This window comes from Oryctolagus cuniculus, chromosome 15 (assembly GCF_964237555.1).
Source record: "Oryctolagus cuniculus chromosome 15, mOryCun1.1, whole genome shotgun sequence".
NCBI lineage: Eukaryota > Metazoa > Chordata > Mammalia > Lagomorpha > Leporidae > Oryctolagus > Oryctolagus cuniculus.
Window position 1 is genome coordinate 61,407,159 of NC_091446.1, and position 19,377 is coordinate 61,426,535.

Sequence of the window (19,377 nt, forward strand, 5' to 3'; positions counted from 1 at the left end):
ATCGCCGTCTCTGTCTCTAGCTCTAGCTCTGTCACTTTGCCTTTTGAATAAATAAATCTTTTTTAAAAATTGATGTTGGGGATGCAGGTTAAAGCCCTGGCCTGAAGCGCCGGCATCCCATATGGGTGCCGGTTCTAGTCCAGGCTGCTCCTCTTCTGATCCAGCTCTCTACTATGGCCTGGGATAGCAGTAGAACATGGCCCAAGTGCTTGGTCCCCTGTACCCACATGGAAGACCTGGAAGAAGCTGCTGGCTTCAGATTGGCACAGCTCCGGCCATTTTGACCATCAAGGGAGTGAACCAGCAGATGGAAGATTCTCTCTCTCTCTCTCTCTCTGCCTTCAAATAAATAAATACATCTTTCAAAACAAAATTTATGTCAGAGACTAATGGGCCGTGGGAAGAAGACAAGGTGGGAGCACGGTGGGCACCTGTCTCCTTCCTCTTCCTCCTCTGATTCTTGGGAGTAGCAGTGAGGCGGGTATGGAGATGCTCGGGCCGGTGGGTGGGCTGTGTGAGGTGCACACGTGGACACCCCAGGCCTTGCCAGTGTGTCCTAACTGGACGGTCCTCCAGGACAAAGAGCAGGAGGCCGGGGCCCCGCGGGCTCGCTGCTCCCACACAGGCCTTCTGACAGCTAGAGGGGCCCCTGTCCTTTCATCTCAAAGCCTGGTAAGTTCACGGCTGGGGAAAGCAAGCAAGAGAAGAAAAGGAGAAAATCCCAGGGCAGCTCTTTTGCCAAAGCCCAAGTTTCCATCCCTCCCTCTCTCTCTCCACCCCACTCCCTTCCTTCATTTTCTTCTGTAAGGTTTCAAGGACTTGAGAAATACAAACCAAAAGGCTCCTGGGCTGGACCAGGCTTCGCTAACCCCCCAGGGAGGCTCTGTTCCCCCAGCAGCTGGGTCTGAGCAAAGGGACAAAGGAGCAGCAAGGCTGGCTGGGACAGGAGCTGTGCCTGGGGCCCCTGAAACCGCTGCCTCTGGGTTCCAGATGTGCTACCAGAGGAGGGTCCAGGCGAGCCCATGGGAGGAGGCCAGGAAGGCCGGGGCCGCCTGGAGCTCGACAGGGCCTGCAGAGTGAGTCATGTCCCAGGGTGCCCTGTGGGGCTCAGCTACTTGCAGCCGGGCACTTAAGAGCTGCAACAGCCCTGGTGTCGCAGGGTCCTGGGCTCCCTCCAGGAAACCCCCCAGCCCACAGTCACCCACCTCGTTTGCACATTGAAACTCGAAAGGGCCGCCCTAACCACCCAGCTCACACAGCCCCCTGCGAAGACTTTGGGGTGGGGCCAGCACCTTGCCTGAAGAAAATCAAAGCCCAGAACATCTGTTTTCTCACCCAGAGCAAGTTCTGGAACAGGCAGAACCCCTGGTCGCGTTCCTGGAGCCCTCTGGACGCCCACCCAACAGCGGGGCGTGGAGCTTCCAGGAAGTGGCTGGAGCCAGTGACAGGGCTTCCTGCAGCCCGCGAACCAGGCCGGCCGCAGCACGGGGCACTGATATGGAGGCCAGGAGGCTTGACGCTCAGAGATGGAAAGTGACCCTACCAAGACCAAACTGCTGAGTACTGCCCGCAACGTGCCTCTGCCCGTGCCGGCACAGCCAATCTGTCCTTGCTGGGGTCACCAACCTGAGGATGACAAATGATCGCACAGGACCTCAGGCCTGGGGAGGGCACGTGCCTGGGATTCTCAGAGCAGCGCCCCCCTCCACCCCCCTGGCTGGCCCCAGCCCCTCCTTGTGCAGCACAGCCCTGACTTTCTTGCCAAGCACTTGTCCATGTGTTGCCACATCGGATTTCAGAGCTTCCCGGGTGTGGTGCGGGGCCCAGCTTCCTGCCTCTGTTTGCGGGGAGATATCCCCTGCCTCACTGGCAGTGGCATTGCTGCTGTGACCCTGCTGCCCGCCTCCAACCAGGCGTGTCCCGCAGCAGCTGGTCTCCACGCCCCTTCCCCAGCACACCTGGCAGAGAAGGCTGTGGGTCGGACAGCGCGCAATGCCAAGGGGGAAGGGACTTCTTCCAGGCATCCCAGGTCCTCCTGGCCTGCAGCTGGAGTTCTTTGGCTGTGCAAGTGTACAGGAGTGGGTGTCCTTGGGAGGGAAGAGATGGGAGGAGGAACTAAGTATTTCCCTGAGGCCCAGCAGAAGGGTTGGGAAGGCAGGCTCTGGAGCCAGACAAGCCAGGATCAAACCACATCTCCACATTGCCAAGTTATGTGAGTTCCTGAGCTGCACCGAAGCTGTTTACCCGTCTGTGAAATGGAGCCAGGAAGAGTTCCTTCCTCCCAAGCCTGCTGCGAGGCTGACGGGGCTGGTGAGTGCTCTGTGTGGTGGCTCGCTCCCTTCTAGGCTGGGTAACTGTCAGAGGTACTGCGGCCCCACCGCTGTCACCAGAGAGCAGGCCTGGAGGCACCCTCAGGCAGGTGCTCGGACTTGCCCCCAAGCCACAGGGAGGCACCTGCTGCAGGCAGGTCACATGGAGGCAGTAAGACGGGGTCTAAGGCCCAGTCCCCCATGTCTTCATCGGTGTCCTTCCCACTTCTCTAGTGCAGTGGACTCAAGGAAGCCCCAGAAGTCCCTGTCCCAGGCCTTTCTTCTCCAGCTCCTGCTTCCACGGGAGCTTGAAGGCTGAACCCCCGCAGGAGTCCCAGAAGCCGCTCCCCTCTGGCTAGGAAGTGTGGCGTGTGCACAGGCTCCGTTCCAGCCCCCAGCTGGGAGTGACGGGAGCAGGGCACAAACGGCAAGGAGCAGTGACTCCCTCCTGGGAGCCCTGCCCCGCCCCCCCCCGCCTCCCTTCCACCTGACCTCATGGCGGTCTATCTTGGGGGCCAGAGGGGAGCCAGACGCTCATGATGACAGGTGAGACAATTAGTGGCCTGCTAGTGCCTGCGAGTAAGCTCCCCTCCCGGGAAGTGCCTGGGGAAGCTGACCTGCAGCTGGTGGTCTGGGCTGGGGTCCTGGGCAGGGCATCTGGCACCAGAGGGAGACCCAGGTACAGACAAAGGCCCCTGCTTGCCTCCGGGGACTTGTGTCTGGTCCTCCCTTCTTCCTGCCTGGCCTTCCAGCCGCTCCTTCTCCCTTGCCGCCGCCTCTCATTTGTCAAAATCCATGTGTGGCCAAAGAGGAGGCAGAGGAAGACAAGGTTACAGGCTGGTCCACAGAATGGAGAAGTCAGCTCGACACAGGGAGAGCCATTGGCCCTGCCGGCTGCTCTCAGCTCAGCCATGGCTCTTCTGTGTGGCCCCGGGTGCGGCCCAGCTCCACCCTGGGACCCATCTCCACCTGCCACGCCTCTAAAGGCTCCTCCAGCTCTGACGTTCCAGGACTCTCTGCTGGAGCCAGCCAGCCTGCTATGGGTGCATCATGTGCTGTGCACCTGCCCAGTGCTCCTCTCCCCACCTCCCCCCCGCCTCCTAGAAGGATCATTGTCATCAGCCATTGCCACAACACTGCTGTGTAAGAAACAACCCCAAACCTGGTGGCTTAACACAGTGCTCACTAATTCCCAAGGAGCCGGGCTGGGCTTCGCTGGATAGCCCTGCCTCTTTGGCTGCTTTCCGTGGCGGGTCTGGGGCCAGAGGGGCGACACTGTATCGCCCTCCCAGGACACACTCCCCTCCCAGCAGCCACGAGGCGGGGAAGGGGGCCTCCTGAGGACCCGTGCATTGTCACCTCTTCCCTAGGTGAAGAAGCCCGGAGTGAAGAGGCGGGGGGTGTGGCCCCACCACGAGGAGGCCATGGCAGGCGTGGCAGCCAAGAAGGGTGACGCGCTGGAGCCATCTACCCAGCTACCCCCACAAAATGACTCTGCCTCTTTTAATATGGAGGAGAAAACTCTTCTCCCTCGGTCTCTGTGTTCCAGGAGGGATGGGACACAGTAGAGCCCCTCTCCTCCTCATTGAGGATCTGAGAGTGAGCACTGAGCAGACAAGCAGGGGACGTGAGCTGCGCGGGGCTGGACAGTGGAGTGGTCACCATCGCCAGGTGAAAGGACCTGGAGGGAAGGGGGCTGAGACCAGGAACGCCTCCAGACGCCAGGTCGAGGGCACACAGAAGCTGTCAACGGGCGAGCCAGGTGAGCTGACTGCCCACCGAGAACTGGTGTCTGCACCTGCTGGCCCCAACGCAAGGAGCTCCCACCAGCTGGGCTCCAGCCGGCACTCGCTGACCCTGGCTTTGTGTTAGACTCTGATGAGCACCTCTACGGGCCCTGTAGACCCAACCCCTCAGGCCTCCAGGCCTCACTGGGCACCCCCACCCTGCGCGAGGTGTCCACGAGCAGGTCGGCCCTCCCACGTGTGGTGCCCAGGATTAGAGCACACGGTACACTGTGGGTCAGCATTTTCCTCCTCACTGTCTGATCCTCTGGGGAACTCCTTTCCTCAAGGTGCCTCCAGTCCCCAGGGGAGTCCGAGAAGGCGAGAGCACAGCCCTGGCCCACCCAGGGCCCTCTAGCTGGCTGAGACAGCGAGCCCATGTGCAGGAAGTGTTGGAAAGTCCCATCCAGGGGGCCTGCACTGTGATGTAGAAGGTTAAGCCTCCATCTGCGGCACCAGCATCCCGTATGGGCACCAGTTCAAGTCCCAGCTACTCCACTTCTGATCCAGCTCCCTACTGGTGGCCTGGGAAAGCAGAGGAAGATGGCGCAAGTGCTTGGAGACCTGCTACCTACGAGAGACACCCAGAAGATGCTCCTGGTTCTGGATCGGCTCAGCTCCGGCCATTGCGGCCATTTGGGGAGTGACCCAGCAGCTCTCTGTCTCTCCTTCTCTCTGTAACTCTGCCTCTCAAATAAATCCAAGAACATCTCGGTAGAGCAGCACAGGACCTTCCACAGTGCGTAAGTGACGAGCGTGGGTGGAGGCTGACACATCCAGGTAAACACTGACATCCCAGAGCCCCCCCCGCCCCCCGCCCCAGCTCTGCCTCTGTCTGCTCCACAGCCACCACGCAGCAGGCTCTGTGGTGGTACAGGAGGCCACGTGGCATGGGCCAGTCCCTGCTGTCACAGTCCATCAGAAAGACCTGGGGGAGGGGATTCGCCAGAGGGCAGGGACTTTCAAAGATGTTGTGAAGACTCGGAAACCCTGCGGCAGACAGACAGGGGGTGGATGCTTTCCACAGGCGGGAGGAAGCCGTCCCTGCTGGGAGGAGGAGGGACTTCTCCCGCAGGAAAGCTGGTCTGCAAGCGCTCCGCAGGAAAGGCAGTGGGCAGCCGAAGAAGCGACACTGGAGTAGAATTTCGCTAACCATGGCAGCTGGAGGAGAAGGGCCTGTCAGAGACCTACCGACGTGTCCACGGCCACGGCCACCTCCCTCACCTCCTGCCCGGTGCGGACACCGGGGCCGAGGCGAGCTTCCCAGCTGCCTCTCAGCCGCTTGTCATGCTCTTTTCACATTTTCTCTCCGTAAGCCACGGTTCCTTGCTTCTGGAAATATAATACCCCTTCCGAGAGAAGTGCTATGGAAACCTCACCACAAAAACACTGCCTTCCCTGGGTGTACTAATTAAAGGAAAGGCCTGGTGGAAAAATGATTTAAGGAAACACGGCTCTGTTATTCCTGAGTTGATCCATCTACTAAGGAGAACTCACCACCGAGCTTTCCACGGGGATGCCCCGGGGAGCCCGTGCTAAGCGAACTGCTCGGTGATGCGTTCCGGGGTCAGGTGTCTACCGAGTGGTCAGCGTGGCTGGGGACTGGGGGTGCCAGGCTAACTGGGTCCCAGCATCTGCCCTCCGGGAGCTTGCCCTGGATGAGGACGAGATCACAGCCACCATCACAGAGCAGAGAGGCAGTGGGAGTGAGAAGGATGTGTTTGAAGTAGCACCGGAGCACTGGAGAGGGTGACTGTGCGGGTTAGGGGTCGGGGCCACCAGGGAAGGCTCCCAGGGAGAGGAAGTGGGGTGGGGACGACTCACACTCATGGGTGCTTGTGGGAGAAAAGCTGGGGGGTGGATAGAGCTAGCAGGGGGTTGTGCAGCCGACTCAGCGCACCCAAGGCGGAGAAGCAGGACAGAGCGAGTGACCACAGATCAGGGTTGCTGGAGTAGAATGTGAAGACGGGCAAAAGTGGGGGGCAGTGGGGCTGGAGCAGCGGGCAGAGGCCGGATCCTGGAGGCCTGGGGCCCTTGGTGAGGGTGTGGAGCTCATCGAACAGACAGCGAGGAACATTGGATGTTCTAGGCAGGGCCATGAAACAGATGTACTTGCGTTTCAGAGACAACAGCTGCAGCAGAGTGGAGGCCGGCACCGCGGCTCACTAGGCTAATCCTCCGCCTGTGGCTCCGGCACCCCAGGTTCTAGTCCCGGCTGGGGCACTGGATTCTGTCCCGGTTGCTCCTCTTCCAGTCCAGCTTTCTGCTGTGGCCTGGGAGTGCAGTGGAGGATGGCCCAGGTCCTTGGGTCCTGCACCCGCACCTGCATGGGAAACCAGGAGGAAGCACCTGGCTCCTGGTTTCGGATCAGCACAGCACGCCGGCCGCAACACGCCGGCCGCAGCAGCCATTTGGGGGTGAACCAACAGAAGGAAGACCTTTCTCTGTCTCACTCTCTCTCTCACTGTCTAACTCTGCCTGTCAAAAAAAAAAAAAAAAAAAAAAAAAAAGAAGCAGCAGAGTGGAGGATGCATTGCAAGCCAGGGGTCAGCTGACAGTGGACAAGGAGAGAGAGGTCAGGAGCCTGTCCCAGGGCGGTGGCAGGAGGGGTAGAGGGATGGGATGTATGTGGGACACCCTTGGGGGCTTATGGATGTGAGAAGAGGGAGAGGGAGAATTCCGGAGTGAATGACAGCCAGACTTTGAGCTTGGGCTGCAAGGTGGATGCCAGTGCCCTGGCCTGAGGTGAAAAATGCTGAGAGAAGGCAGGTTAGGAGGCAGGGAAATAGGAACCGGAGGAGGGGCCTTCCAGGGAAGCTGACCGTCGGCCGGCAGATGCTTGCGTCTACCTGTGGAGGAGGATGGAGCCTGGGGACAAAGATCTGAGAGGCATGAGCTTCGGAAGCCACACAAGGGCTGGGAAGCCCCACGCATGCGGCAGGATGTAGTCGACTGTGAGGAACAGAGTGCACATAGAAGCGGCTCCAACAACAAGGGCATCTGTTTGCTTCCCGCCATACATTCGGGCGGCCTCACCATCTCGGGGTGCCATCAAGGGCCCAGACTGTTATTGGCTTCACCCCGGATGCCCCAGCTCACCCTCAACCATGCACCCTGCAGTAACAAGGGTGGCAGGTGAGGCACCCACAGGACACGCAGTCCCAGGGCGATGAGTCGGAAAACCATTTGTTAACAGACAGAATGCTCACCTTGGCTGTGTTCGACAAGACACAGAAAGCCATGGGTTCAGAAAAGAGTTGGCTGGTTAAGGGGCAGTAATGAAAGGGAATTGAATACCCACTAATTAGTGCTTGTGGGGAGGGGAGAGGTAACTGCTTGTTAACCCTGCATGATAAGAGGCGAATTGAGAAATGCTTTCATTAAGAAAGGCCAATTAACACTTGTCCCCTGTGGACTTCTGCTTGGGACTGTGATGGCATGGCAGATAGCAGACCAGCACCTAGGCAAGTAAGAAACTGCAAAAAATATACAAAACATCTGTTTTCAGATGCCCTATCACCAGCTGAATGAGGCTGTATTCTCTGGAAAGGAAAACAAATAAAATGAACTAACTAAAATAAAAAGATCGCCCTGGAGGCATTTTGCAAACCTTGGCCCCTGGAGTGGGAACACAGGCAGGGCACAAAGTCTCACTGTGCTGAGGCGACAGAGATCAGAATTTGGAGAGGGGCTACAGCTAGAATTTGTAAGCAGAATGTGGGAGAGATGGGGGCTGTGCGGAGGAAGGGCTTCTGAATTCACAGCGAAGTCGTTCCAAGCCTTTGGCTATGCGGCACGCACTGTGTGTACGTAGGATGAGACTCCCCGGTGCTGGTCAAAGAGCAAGTTTTGGAGAAAGGTTAGTCACTGGAGAGTTTAGCTGAACAACGTTCTGAGCCCAAACAGACTCAGGAGAGGTCCTAGTTCAGGGCAACCAGAGCTGAGACTTGGCTGAGTACCCGGAGTATTTCCTGGGAACCTTGGAGAGGCCACACCTAAGGAGTAGAGTTACACCAGAAAGCCCAAAGGGAGGGCTACCCTAGCCCCATCCTAACGAAGTTTAAAGACAAACCTTGTTGGAGCTAGTGCTGTGGCATGGAAGGTAAAGCCATCGCCGGCAGCACCGGCATCCCATATGGGCACTGGTTCAAGCCCAGGTGCTTTGCTTCCAATCCAGCTCTCTGCTGTGGCCTGGGAAAGCAGTAGAACATTGCCCCAGTCCTTGGGCCTCTATACCTGCGTGGGAGACCTGGAAGAAGCTCCTGGCTCCTGGCTTCAGATCCGCGCAGCTCCAGCTGTTGCGGCCATCAGGGGAGAGAACCAGCGGATAGAAGAGCCCCCGCCCCCCACCGACCCCCAGCCTCTGCCTCTTCCTCTCTGTAACTCTGTCTTTCAAATAAAATAAATAAATCTTAAAAAAAGGAGACAAGCCTTGCAAGAAATCAAGCTTATTTCCAAGTAGATTTCTAGAATAAAACTCAGCACCCTTTAATGAAAGATAACTAAGTCCAGTACTCAAGAACATGGGAACCACGGTGTCTACCTTTCAGTAAACAGTTACCGGACACCAGAAGTGAAGAAGTCACACTTACAACCAAGAGAGAAGTCAAGCAAAGAAGCAGGATGTCTGTCACCTCTGTGACAGCCAGAACTAGTAGACAAGAACTTTAAACCCGCTGTTAAAAATAGATACAAGTATTTAAAGAAAAACATGACTGCAATGAGGAAAGAAAGGATCTACAAAAAAGGAACCTTCTAGGACTGAAAAGCACAGTATATTAAATGATGATTTCACTGGATAGGCTAAATAGCAAATTAGTCATGGCAGAAAAAAATCAATAAACTTGACAGCTAGACCGAAGCACAGAAAGAAAAAACAAATCTAAGAAAAACATTAACAGGACTTCAGGGACTTTTTTGGACAAACGGCCTTCCATGCACGTGATTAGAGTCCCAGGAAAAGTGTGTGAGGAGGAGTGCATCTTTAAAAAATAATGGCCAGATATTTTCCAAAATTGGTGAAAAATATAATCCCATAGATCCAAGACACTCAATGAATTTCAGTAGGAATAACTACAAGGAAAAGCACACCTAAGCACATCACAGTCAAATTGCTGAAAACCAGTGACAAAGCAAACACCTTTCAGGGCAACCAGAGAGAAGTCTACTCCTCACACCAGTCTTAGGGCTGCATACACATTGTTGAAAACACTGAGGGCTGGCGCCGCAGCTCACTAGGCTAATCCTCCGCCTTGCGGCGCCGGCACACGGGGTTCTAGTCCCGGTCGGGGCGCCGGATTCTGTCCTGGTTGCTCCTCTTCCAGGCCAGCTCTCTGCTGTGGCCCGGGAGTGCAGTGGAGGATGGCCCAGGTACTTGGGCCCTGCACCCTATGGGAGACCAGGAGAAGTACCTGGCTCCTGCCATCGGATCAGCGCCGTGTGCCGGCCGCAGCACGCCGCTGCAGCGGCCATTGGAGGGTGAACCAACGGCAAAGGAAGACCTTTCTCTCTGTCTCTCTCACTATCCACTCTGCCTGTCAAAAAAAAAAAAAAAAAAAAAAAAAAAAAAAAAGAAACTGACCTGAGCAGGGACAGAGACTTGAAGGCGTGCTGCCCTGCTGAAGTCTGGTAGGCTCAAGTTATCTGCCATTGATTACCCCAAAGCTGAGTGCCTTAAAGGAAATGGGGGCCAAAGAGAGCAATCTAGAAAATGTTAAATGTGTGTCTAAAATAGAAACCACGAGTGTGGCTGTTAACATATGGGGCTGTACAAAATGGAACAGATGAGAAGCCTGCTGTGTTTTTAAGAGAGTTATACCAGCAAGAGAATATCATAAACCTTTTCTTATAAGGTATTTGTTCGAAGTTTAACTTTCGTGCTTATAAAATTCTGCAAACTGAAAACAGGCTGCGAAAACTGCTCAGTGCCAGGGGAGACACGTTCTGCAGTGCAGCACTTTGGAGGGGCCAAGGAGGAGGAGGGGGGAAATGTGCTTGCAGAATGGTGGGCGTCGTAGCTCCAAACCTCAGGCTCTGTGTGATGACATGTAAAAGCTGGAAGGCAAAGAGGGAGTCTCTCAGTAATCTCCCTCTTTGTAGGGGCCAGTGTTGTGATGTGATGGGTCATGCTGCCACCTGCAATGCTGGCATCCCGTAGGAGTGCCAGTTCGATTCCCAGCTGCCCCACTTCCAATCCAGTTCTCTGTTAATGTGCCTGGAAAAGCAGCAGAAGACGGTCCAAGTGCTTGTGCCTCTGCTACCCATGTTTGAGACCCGGATGGCGTTCCAGGCTCCTGGCCTTGGCCCGGCCCACCCATAGCTGTTACAAGCATTTGGGGAATGAAACAGTGGATGGAAGATCCAACTCTCCTTCCGTCTCTGTGTGTTTCTCCCTCTTTTTCTGTAACTGTGCCTTTCAAATAAATAATCTTTTTTTTTTTTTTTAAATCTCCCTCTTTCTACCAGGAGGAGAGACCTTTCCCATAACACTCTGCAGGCTACCCCTCAGGTTTCCTTGGCCAAGGCTGGATCTTGTGCCCATATTCTCACTGCAGGGGAGGCTGGTGAAAGCAGGCAACTGGTCTTTTTAGCCGCAGTTACAGGAGCTGGACTTCTCCAGCAAGGGAGAAGTAGGGAGGGGCTCGAGGTGACTATAGGATAGGGAACCACAGTGTTTGTCCCGCCCTGGGAGCGCCCAGGGTGAGACATGGGGTGACCCAGTGTAGGATCATGAAGTTCCCCAACATTCTATGGAGCTTCGTGCCTGGGGTCAAGGAGGCGGAGCGCCACATGAGTGGTTTCAAACAAACATCGGCTTCCTCACCTGCTCTGAGCGCCTGGAGGGTTCTGACTCAGGGTCTTTCTCGTGGTTGGAGCCACGCTGGTAGCAGGCAGCAGCCGTGCTCCCTGGAGGAGGCGTCACTTCCAGGAAGAAGGCTCACTCATAAGGCTGTCGCGTGAAGTTCTCCAAACCAAATCAGCTCTGGGCTGGCCAAGCAGAACTCTCTGGAAGCGGCCTGCAGGGCCTCAGGGTATGAAGTCAGCTTCTCCCAGAGGAAGCGTTCCCGAGACTGAATGAGAGAAAGATGAAGAAGGAAATTACACTGCTTTTTGTAATGTAATCTTGCAAGTGGCGTGGCGCCGCTTCGGCCATGATCTGTTGCTCACATCGTCTGACCCTGGTACGACGTGGGAAGTGACCAGGCAAAGGCAAATGCAGGGAGATGGGCATCTTTGGGGACCCTCTTGGAGACTGGCTACGAAGACAGCAGGAGGTGGGAGGTGATCCTACACAGCCTGATACATCACAGGGCCCAGCGACGAGAGATCCAGAAGAGAAGTGTTGCACACAGGTCATCAGTAGCTAAGGACTGAGCAGTGTTCGCTGGATTCGCCTGTCTGAGCCATGGAGAGCAATTCAAAGCAACCTCCTCTGAGCCATGTGCAGTGGACGGAGGTTTGAATGGATGCAGAACAACCAGAGAGCTGCAGGTACCGACTACTTTCCTGAGAGGGCTGCACGAGAGGGAAGGGAGACTGGGACAGAAGCTAGACGAGGACAGGAGAGGATTTGGTTCCTTGTGTTTCTAGACAGAGGCGGGGCAGCCAGCGGCCTGGGTGAGGTGAAGATGAGTGATGAGGGAGCCTCTCGGAGGAGGCAGGAGAACTGGAGATCAAGGGTCCAGGTGGGCCGCTTGGCTTTGAACAGAGATACCGCATCCTGTGGGGCGGCCCTGGGGGAGGCGGGATGAGTCTGGTGGGCAGGACCTTCAGGTGAGGATGCCTGGCAATCGAGAACTCTACCTGCTGGCCTCAATTTTCTCCGGGAGAGGGGAGGCAGGGTCATCGCGAGCCGTGAACCACCACGTCACTTACCACGCTGATTGCTTACATATGCGGGAGGGCCTGGAAGCAGCCTGTTCTCACAAGCAGGGGTGCCCTTCCCCGTGAGCTCACGCACGCTGGAAACCTCTCGGCACACTCATTTTTCACAGCTGGTGATGTCTTCAGACAGCGGCTGTCTGAGCTGCCATGAGGTATAGGTTGGTGGAGTTGAAGTGGAAGATTCTAGAAGTCAGTGGAGGTGAAGAATCAGTGGGGTCTCACTGGGTGTTCCCCCGAGGGTCTGTCTCACTATCAAGCCTCCTTAATCCTGGGCTTCACCACCCCAGGCAGGGCACCTGCTGCCTCTCAGGAGGTCTTTGGGTTCTTAGGCAAATCCTTTTGGTGGGGATGAGGTCTGACTGCCGACGTCCCTTGGACTCTGCAGGGTGTCCCAGAACAGGCCCTTCTCCCAGGGACATCCTTCAGACACGCGAGGCCTGCCTGTAGGGTGAGCGTGCCCTGTTGCTGCCGTGTTCCCTCATGGACAGTTTCCCGATCCCTACCAGAGCCTCCACCCTGCCCCTAGATTCCCTGCAAGGCAGCTGTAATCCCCAAGACTCTGCCATGACTGCTCCCCCGCCTCCTTTCCAAGATCCCCGGGGCGTTTGGCAGGGTGGCCAGCAATTCCTGAGCACTCGGTGCGGGGAGTGACAGGTGGAAATGTGTCCCACACTCTGCAGGATGTGTCGATCAGACGGGCAGTCTGGCAGGTCTGTCACCCTCTGTCCAGATGCCAGGTCCTCTTGGCATCTTGTCTGCCCATAGCCTGCCCAGGTGAGGGCTCATCTACTTCTGGGCCTGCATTCCTTCTGAAGCGTCAAGTCAAACAGGTGATCAAATACTGCACCCTGGCGTGTAGCAAGAGGGTCCAGACCCTCGCTCTCCATCTGTCTGTGACTCATGGTGGAGTCTGGGTGCCAAGGGACACCTGACCATGCTCCAGGCCAGCGCTGTGAAATATTAATTGTCGTTCTTCCCCTCTTCTGCTTCCCCTTTCGTGCTTTTCCCCTTTCTCTCTCACCCCCACCCAGATCCTGTCCTGTGCTCCTTGTCCCGGGAGGGCAGAGGAGAGAGTCTCCTGGCTGGGAGCTGGAAGTCTCAGGCCCAGGAAGGCAGCAGGAAGGACTCACACCAGCAACATCTGAAGGAAAACATGAGCGGGGGCAATGCTCTCATGGTCCCCAACTTGGGGTGGGGCTGGGGACCTGGGGAACAGTCATGGATGGTGGTGGTTTCAGAGGGAGGAGCCTGGGTCCCCTTTTCTAGAGATTCTTGGGAAGTGGCAAGAATCCAGGGAAGGGAAATGGCTTATGGAATGTTCTGGCAGCAAAGGGTTAGCCTTGCAGAAGTCTCCCTACACTAGCACAGCACCTGGGAACAGAACTACTCCATTGGCCCCAAGAGTGGCCTGGGACTAGACTAGAAGAGAGACCCATCCGGGCCCTGCAAGGGGGCAGAGGCTGTCTCCATGGCAACCTGCAGGGACCAATGAACAAGGACTAGCCTGGTGATGGACATCACAAATGACACTGAGGACCGTGTGCTTGGAAGCCAATTAAGTCTTGGCAAATTAGAAGCCACCATGGAAACAGAGAGGCGCTCCAGATTAACCACAATTGCATTTCTTCCCTGTGGCAGAACCTGACCTTGAACTACGAATCAAGTGGCAAAGGGCAGAGTGCCACTCTGGTGCTGGAGCTCACACAGCTGCACAGGCTGGTTCCCAGCACCATGCTATCCACCCTGTTCCAGACCCCCTGGCTGTTCACACCCCATTATCCTCAGAGAACTGTGCCCAAGGGGCCACGTACACTCCTGTGGCTGCTGCAGAGGATGGGATTCTGCACTTGGAGCTGCCATCGCAGAGTCGGGGGGCAGTTGGAAGGGACAAGTGTGTTTTTGCATGTGGGAGGACCATGCACCATCAGGGGTCAGAGGGAATACTGTGACGGTCACCCTCTAAGATGGCACCAAATGCTTCTCACATCTGGCTTTCCTGCCTTGGGTAGCTGCCTCCCACGGTGAACCGGAGCCGACCTGTGTGACCAGTGCAACACGGCAGAAGTGAGAGTGTGTGGCCTCCGAAGGTAGATCATCAAGGGCACTGCAGCTTCTAGCTCAGTCTCGTGGATCCCTGGCACTGGGGGGAGCCAGCATCCACATCATGAGGATGCTGAAGCAGCCTCGTGGAGATGCCTACATGGAACTGAGTCCTGCCACCCTGGCAGGTGGATCCTCCCACTCCAGCCAGGCCTTCCTGGGAGCACAGCCCCTCGAACATCTGCCTGCAATCTCACTCTCAGCAAGCCCCCGTCCAGGTCCTCATGCTCGGGGACTCTGGGAACGAATCACAAGGTTTGGGAGATCTGCTATGCCACATCTGATCTCTAATACATGATCCCCCACTGTCAGAGGTTCCAACATCGATACCCCTCCTAAGGCAGACAGAGAGGTCACGTGGTAGTCTCCAATCACATGGCGGAGCAGCCAAGCTTCCACCAGTGCCCAGCTTCTGCACTCCCTGCTTCTCACCTACCTCTCTCCTCTGGGCTGTATCTGCCCTTACCCCCACGTTCTCATCACTGCTTTCGGAAACAGGCAACAGGCTCATTCCATCCCCTTGGCAAATCCTTTGTGCTCAAGCCCCAGGCCCCTGCAGTGTGGAAATGGTAACAGCCACTGCTTGTGATCTATTGTAATCCAGCGTGGCCAATTTGTAACGGATCACATTTGTAGCTGCACCGTCTGCCAGTGGGTTCTCGTGTGGGGGCTGGCTCCTAAACCGCCGTGATGCTGCGAGACATACGATTCTTGGCTTGGCGTGCAGCTTGTCAGATTGGCTCCAAGAAAGGAGAGTCCTGGCCAAAAAACCCCAGTACTTAACCAAGGATAGAGGCTATAATGCGGCTGCACGATGTTTCCATAACCTGCTCTGAGACTCAGAGGAGGAGGGCAAGCATGACATGCACCGGGGAGGCAGCTGGGGAACCTGGCCGGGCCGTGATCATCAGGATGGGCCACGGCACCCATGAGGGAGGCGACCTTGGCCGTGAACATGCTGGCTGGTATCTGACAGGCCCTCTCCGGCTACCCCGCTTACCAAAACTTGAGTTTTAGAGGCAGAAGCCCAGCAGTCAAAGGCTGACCACAGGGCCTTTTCTCATTCTGTTTTTTTTTTAAAGACTTATTTATTGATTTGAAAGCAGTTACAAAGAGAGAGGAGAGAGAAACAGAGAGAGAGAGAGAGAGAGAGAGAGAGAGAGAGAGAGAGAGAGATCTTACTTCTGTTGGTTCACTACCCCAAATGGATCTAACAGCCAGAGCTGGGTCAGGTCAAATCCAGGAGCCTGGAACTCCATCCAGGTGCTCACATTGGTGCAAGAGCCCAAGCACTGGGACCCCCTTCCACTGCCTTCCCAGACCATTAGCAAAAGGCCAGACTGGAAATGGAGCAGCTGGGACTCTAACCAGTGCCCCTGTAGAATGCCGACATCCCAGGCAAGGGTTTAACTTTCTGCACCACAATGCTGGCCCCGCCTTTTCTCATTCTAAGTCTCTGTCCCCACTGTCCCTTGGCCCAGAAAGGCTTCCCCCTCTCCCCAGAGTGACAGCCAAGATAGGCCCCCTATAAACCCTGCTGCACCTGCCTTTCCTGCCCACGTCTCCCCATCATTCTCCAAACAGGGGCATCAATTGCAACTCTCACCTGTTCGGATGCCTCTCGGCCTTGTGCGTATCCCCGTTCGCCGTTTTCACACCCTACTCCCCCAGCTCTGAGCTCTCTGGGAAGCCGGGGACGCATCTAATTGGCATCGATGTTCTCAGAGGGCCCAGCCAAGCCTGGGCCTGGCAAGGCACGCATGCTCAGGATCTGCTGGATTAGATGCAAGTGAAGGCACACAGTGGGACAGGGGACATGCCACCCCTCGGGCAATGGGGCTCCGCAAGTTAAATCCCACAAGAGGAATGTCTCCACCGGGTAGAACTTGGCTGCCTGGGTCAGGCAGGCGGGACAAACAGCGTGAGGAATGAAGACACACAGCCAAGCCTCTCTGACAAACTCGCCATCGGAGGAAGGGCTGCAGCGGGAATGTGTGGCACAGCCCCACGCTCTCTGGGAGCCCCACTCCCAGGGCCAGGCTTGTCTTCCCCGGAGGAGCCGCCCTCGTGGCAGCCCCCCTGTGTGCTTCTGCCGGGGACAGCCTCGCCTGCCTGCTCTCCTCCCTTCCTGCGGGCCCCTCTGGCTCCAGTGTTCTGCAGCCAGATGTCTCTGACCTGCCACCAGCAGCTGCTCTTCCTTCTTAACAGGACGTGGTTCCAATGCCCCCAGCAGAGGCGCTTGGCAGGGGGACACTTTCCTGGCAAAAGTCTCGGCTCCGCCCCAGGCAGATCAGGAGTTTCTGGCCCAGGCGATGTGGGGGTGAGCACAAATCAAACACACGCTCTCCTGGTTAGGATTTGGGGTCTCCAGTGACTGAAAACCCAGCTCTCCCGACTTGAGCAGGCAGAGTCCACTGGGACACATTCCCAAAAGTCCAGGATGGCTCTGCTTCAGGTGCACCTGCTCCTGGGTTTCCAGCTGCCCTAGGAGCAGTCTGGGAAGCCCTACTCCCTTCCAGTTGTCTCTGTTTTCAGACTTCATGTTGTAGCGAGAGGGATGTTAGCATCTCCAGCCCATGCCCAGGCAGGTGCAAATCCAACAGAAAACACGAGGGAGATTTTCCACCTCGAATTATAGGACGCAAACTCCTGGGCCTGGCTGTCATTGGCCCAACTTGGATTCCAGCCTATCTCAGAATCGGTCACTGCAGCACACTGACTGGCTGATCCTAGGTCCCACGGCCCCAGCAGGTCAACCTGGGTCACCTGCTGCCGTTCCAGCTACATGGACAGAGAACGGCAAGGATGGTGCTGGCCTCAGGAGCGGGCTGACAAGGTCGTGAGCTTAAGAAAACACCTGCCACACAGCTAAGGAAAGAACAAGCCCAGAATACTTGTGCCTGCTGCAGGGGTGAGCAGTTGGGGTCCTAGGAGCGTCTACATCTAATCATCAGTCGTGAGGAACCACAAAATTTTCCAGGCTCTTCTTACGGTGCTTTATTTACCTGTGTGTGTTTGCTGACGACACATGGGATCCACAGCCCCAGGAACCATGTGGGTGTGAGCTGGTCGCCTCCCGGGACCCATGAGCCCTGCTTTCTGTTTGGGGGTTGGTGACTCAGGGACAGGGCCCTCCCCTCATTCCACAGCCTGGGTGACGCCTCCTGCCCATCGTGATTCGCCTAGGGTGGGCGTGTGGCCACAGATCCTCAGGTTAGGACGGCTCAGGGCTGCTGCTAATGATGCTAGGGTAAGGTGCTCTTTCTCTTTGGCAAGATGTGAATAGGAAAGTTCGTAGCTCTCGGAGCCTTGGGCGGTCGTCTCGGCACCACGGGGAAGTGAGACTGGAAGTGAAGCTGCCATGGTAGACAAAGCCATGGTAGACAAAGGAAGAGTGGGAGAGAGGAGGAGGGGGAGAAGGGGGAGGGCAAGGAGAGGAAAACTACCCCTAGTGACACTGCTGAACCCTAGATCAAGCTTCGCCTGAACGCAGACCTGCGTCTGGAGTTTTCATTAGGAATCAATATCTTCCCTTTATGATTCCAAGCAGTTTGGGTCAGACTTTCTATTACTTGTACCCCAAACATTCCAACTGAGTCACTCAGAACATGTTTGAGCTGCTTCCAAGTCTGGAAGTGAGCTCTTACAAAAACAGCAAGCCGCCACCACGCCGCCGAGGAGAGACAGCCCCTGCCAGCAGCTCCCGGCACTCACGCGTGCTACGGGGGTGACCAGCTGGGGTCCTAGGGGCCCCCGCCCTGGCTCCATATGGGAATGTCCACCCCAGCTGTGCTGACAGATGAAAGGGGAAGACCACCTGGGAGGGGCTGCAGTACGGGAGAGGCAGAGTGTTCCTGGGCATTTGGGAGGCTGCCCGGCGGGCTGCTCTTTGGAGGCCCTGTGGCCTGCAAGAGGCCTGGAACCCTCAGCTGGGCAGCTGCGTGCCCTGTGGATGGAGCGTCTGGGCTCAGATGCGGATGGATGCAGGGAAAGGAGGAGCTTAGATGCCGCCCATGAAATGCCTGCTGTGTGAATGTCTCTGCCACACAGGTGACTTCAAGGGAGTCAGGTGTGTGTAGCCCAGGGCCTGAGAGTACAGCCTGGGCCCCAGGCTGCTTCTGCTCTGTCTGGCCCCTACAGGCCAGGTTTGCACCATCAGATTCCCTCGAGGACAAGGCTCAGCTCTCATACTCAGGCTTGGCTGAAGGATGGGCCTTTTCCAGACTGCATTCCCTCCCTGGGGGCAGCCTGCACCCCGGGGGCCAGGGCCACTGCTGCTGGTTGGCAGTACAGAGGTCAGCCCCCTCACCTGTATGCTAGGCGCCCTGGAGGGCACCCCAGCTCCCAGCTCCCTATGGGGTCGGCTGTAGCTCCCTCGCTACAGCACTGCAGTCACACTTGAGCCTCTCCCAGTCCTGCTCGCAGCCCCCAGTTCATCCTTTGCCAATCTCCAAACCAACCTACCCAGCGGCGGTGCGGTATTTGGGGTGCCTGCTTTCCTGGACAGAAGCCATCAGCGGTCAGTAAGCAAATGCAGATGAGAAGCACAGATGTCTTGTTTGTGTTTTGTTTAAGGCTAAAAGGGGGTCGGGGCTGTGGTGCAGCCTGCAATGCTCGAATCGCAGTCTCGGCTGCTCCACTTCCTGTCCAGCTCCAGGCTAGCGCACCTGGGAAGGAACAGGAGATGACCCCAAGGCTTGGGTCCCTGCCACCCGTATGGGCGATCAGGCTGGAGTTCCTGGCTCCTGGCTTTGTCCTGGCCCAGCCCCAGCTGTTGCAGCAATTTGAGGGGTGAACCAATGGATGGACAATCTCTCTCTCTCTCTCTCTCTCTCTCTCTCTGTCACTATACCTTTCAAATAAATAAATTTTAAAATAAAAGATTTTAAAAAATTAAACAAGCAATATATGTTCATTGTGGAAAAACTGGGAAATTCCAAATGGCTAAAGCAATCGGTCTGCTGAAGACCAGGCAACCTGCAGTGAAACTGCGATGGTTTTGAACTTCCATGCAAGTGTTGATCCCTTTCTATGCACGAGGCCCTTCACGCTCCCAACCAAGCCGTGAGGGAGGCCCCCTTATCTGCTTTACTGAGGAGCCAAGGGAGACTCAGGGCCCTGGGGTTAGGCCGAGGGTGAAGAGCGAGGAGGAGCAGGCTCTGCGTGCTGACAAGCTGATGCCAGAGTTTCTGAGCGTGTTCTTTGATGGGCAGAAGGGGGGGGGGTGCAGAAGAACAAGCCAGGGGCTAGGCAGCCAAGGCTTTCCCCACAGCCCGGCTCTGCCGTTCACTTACCAGTTG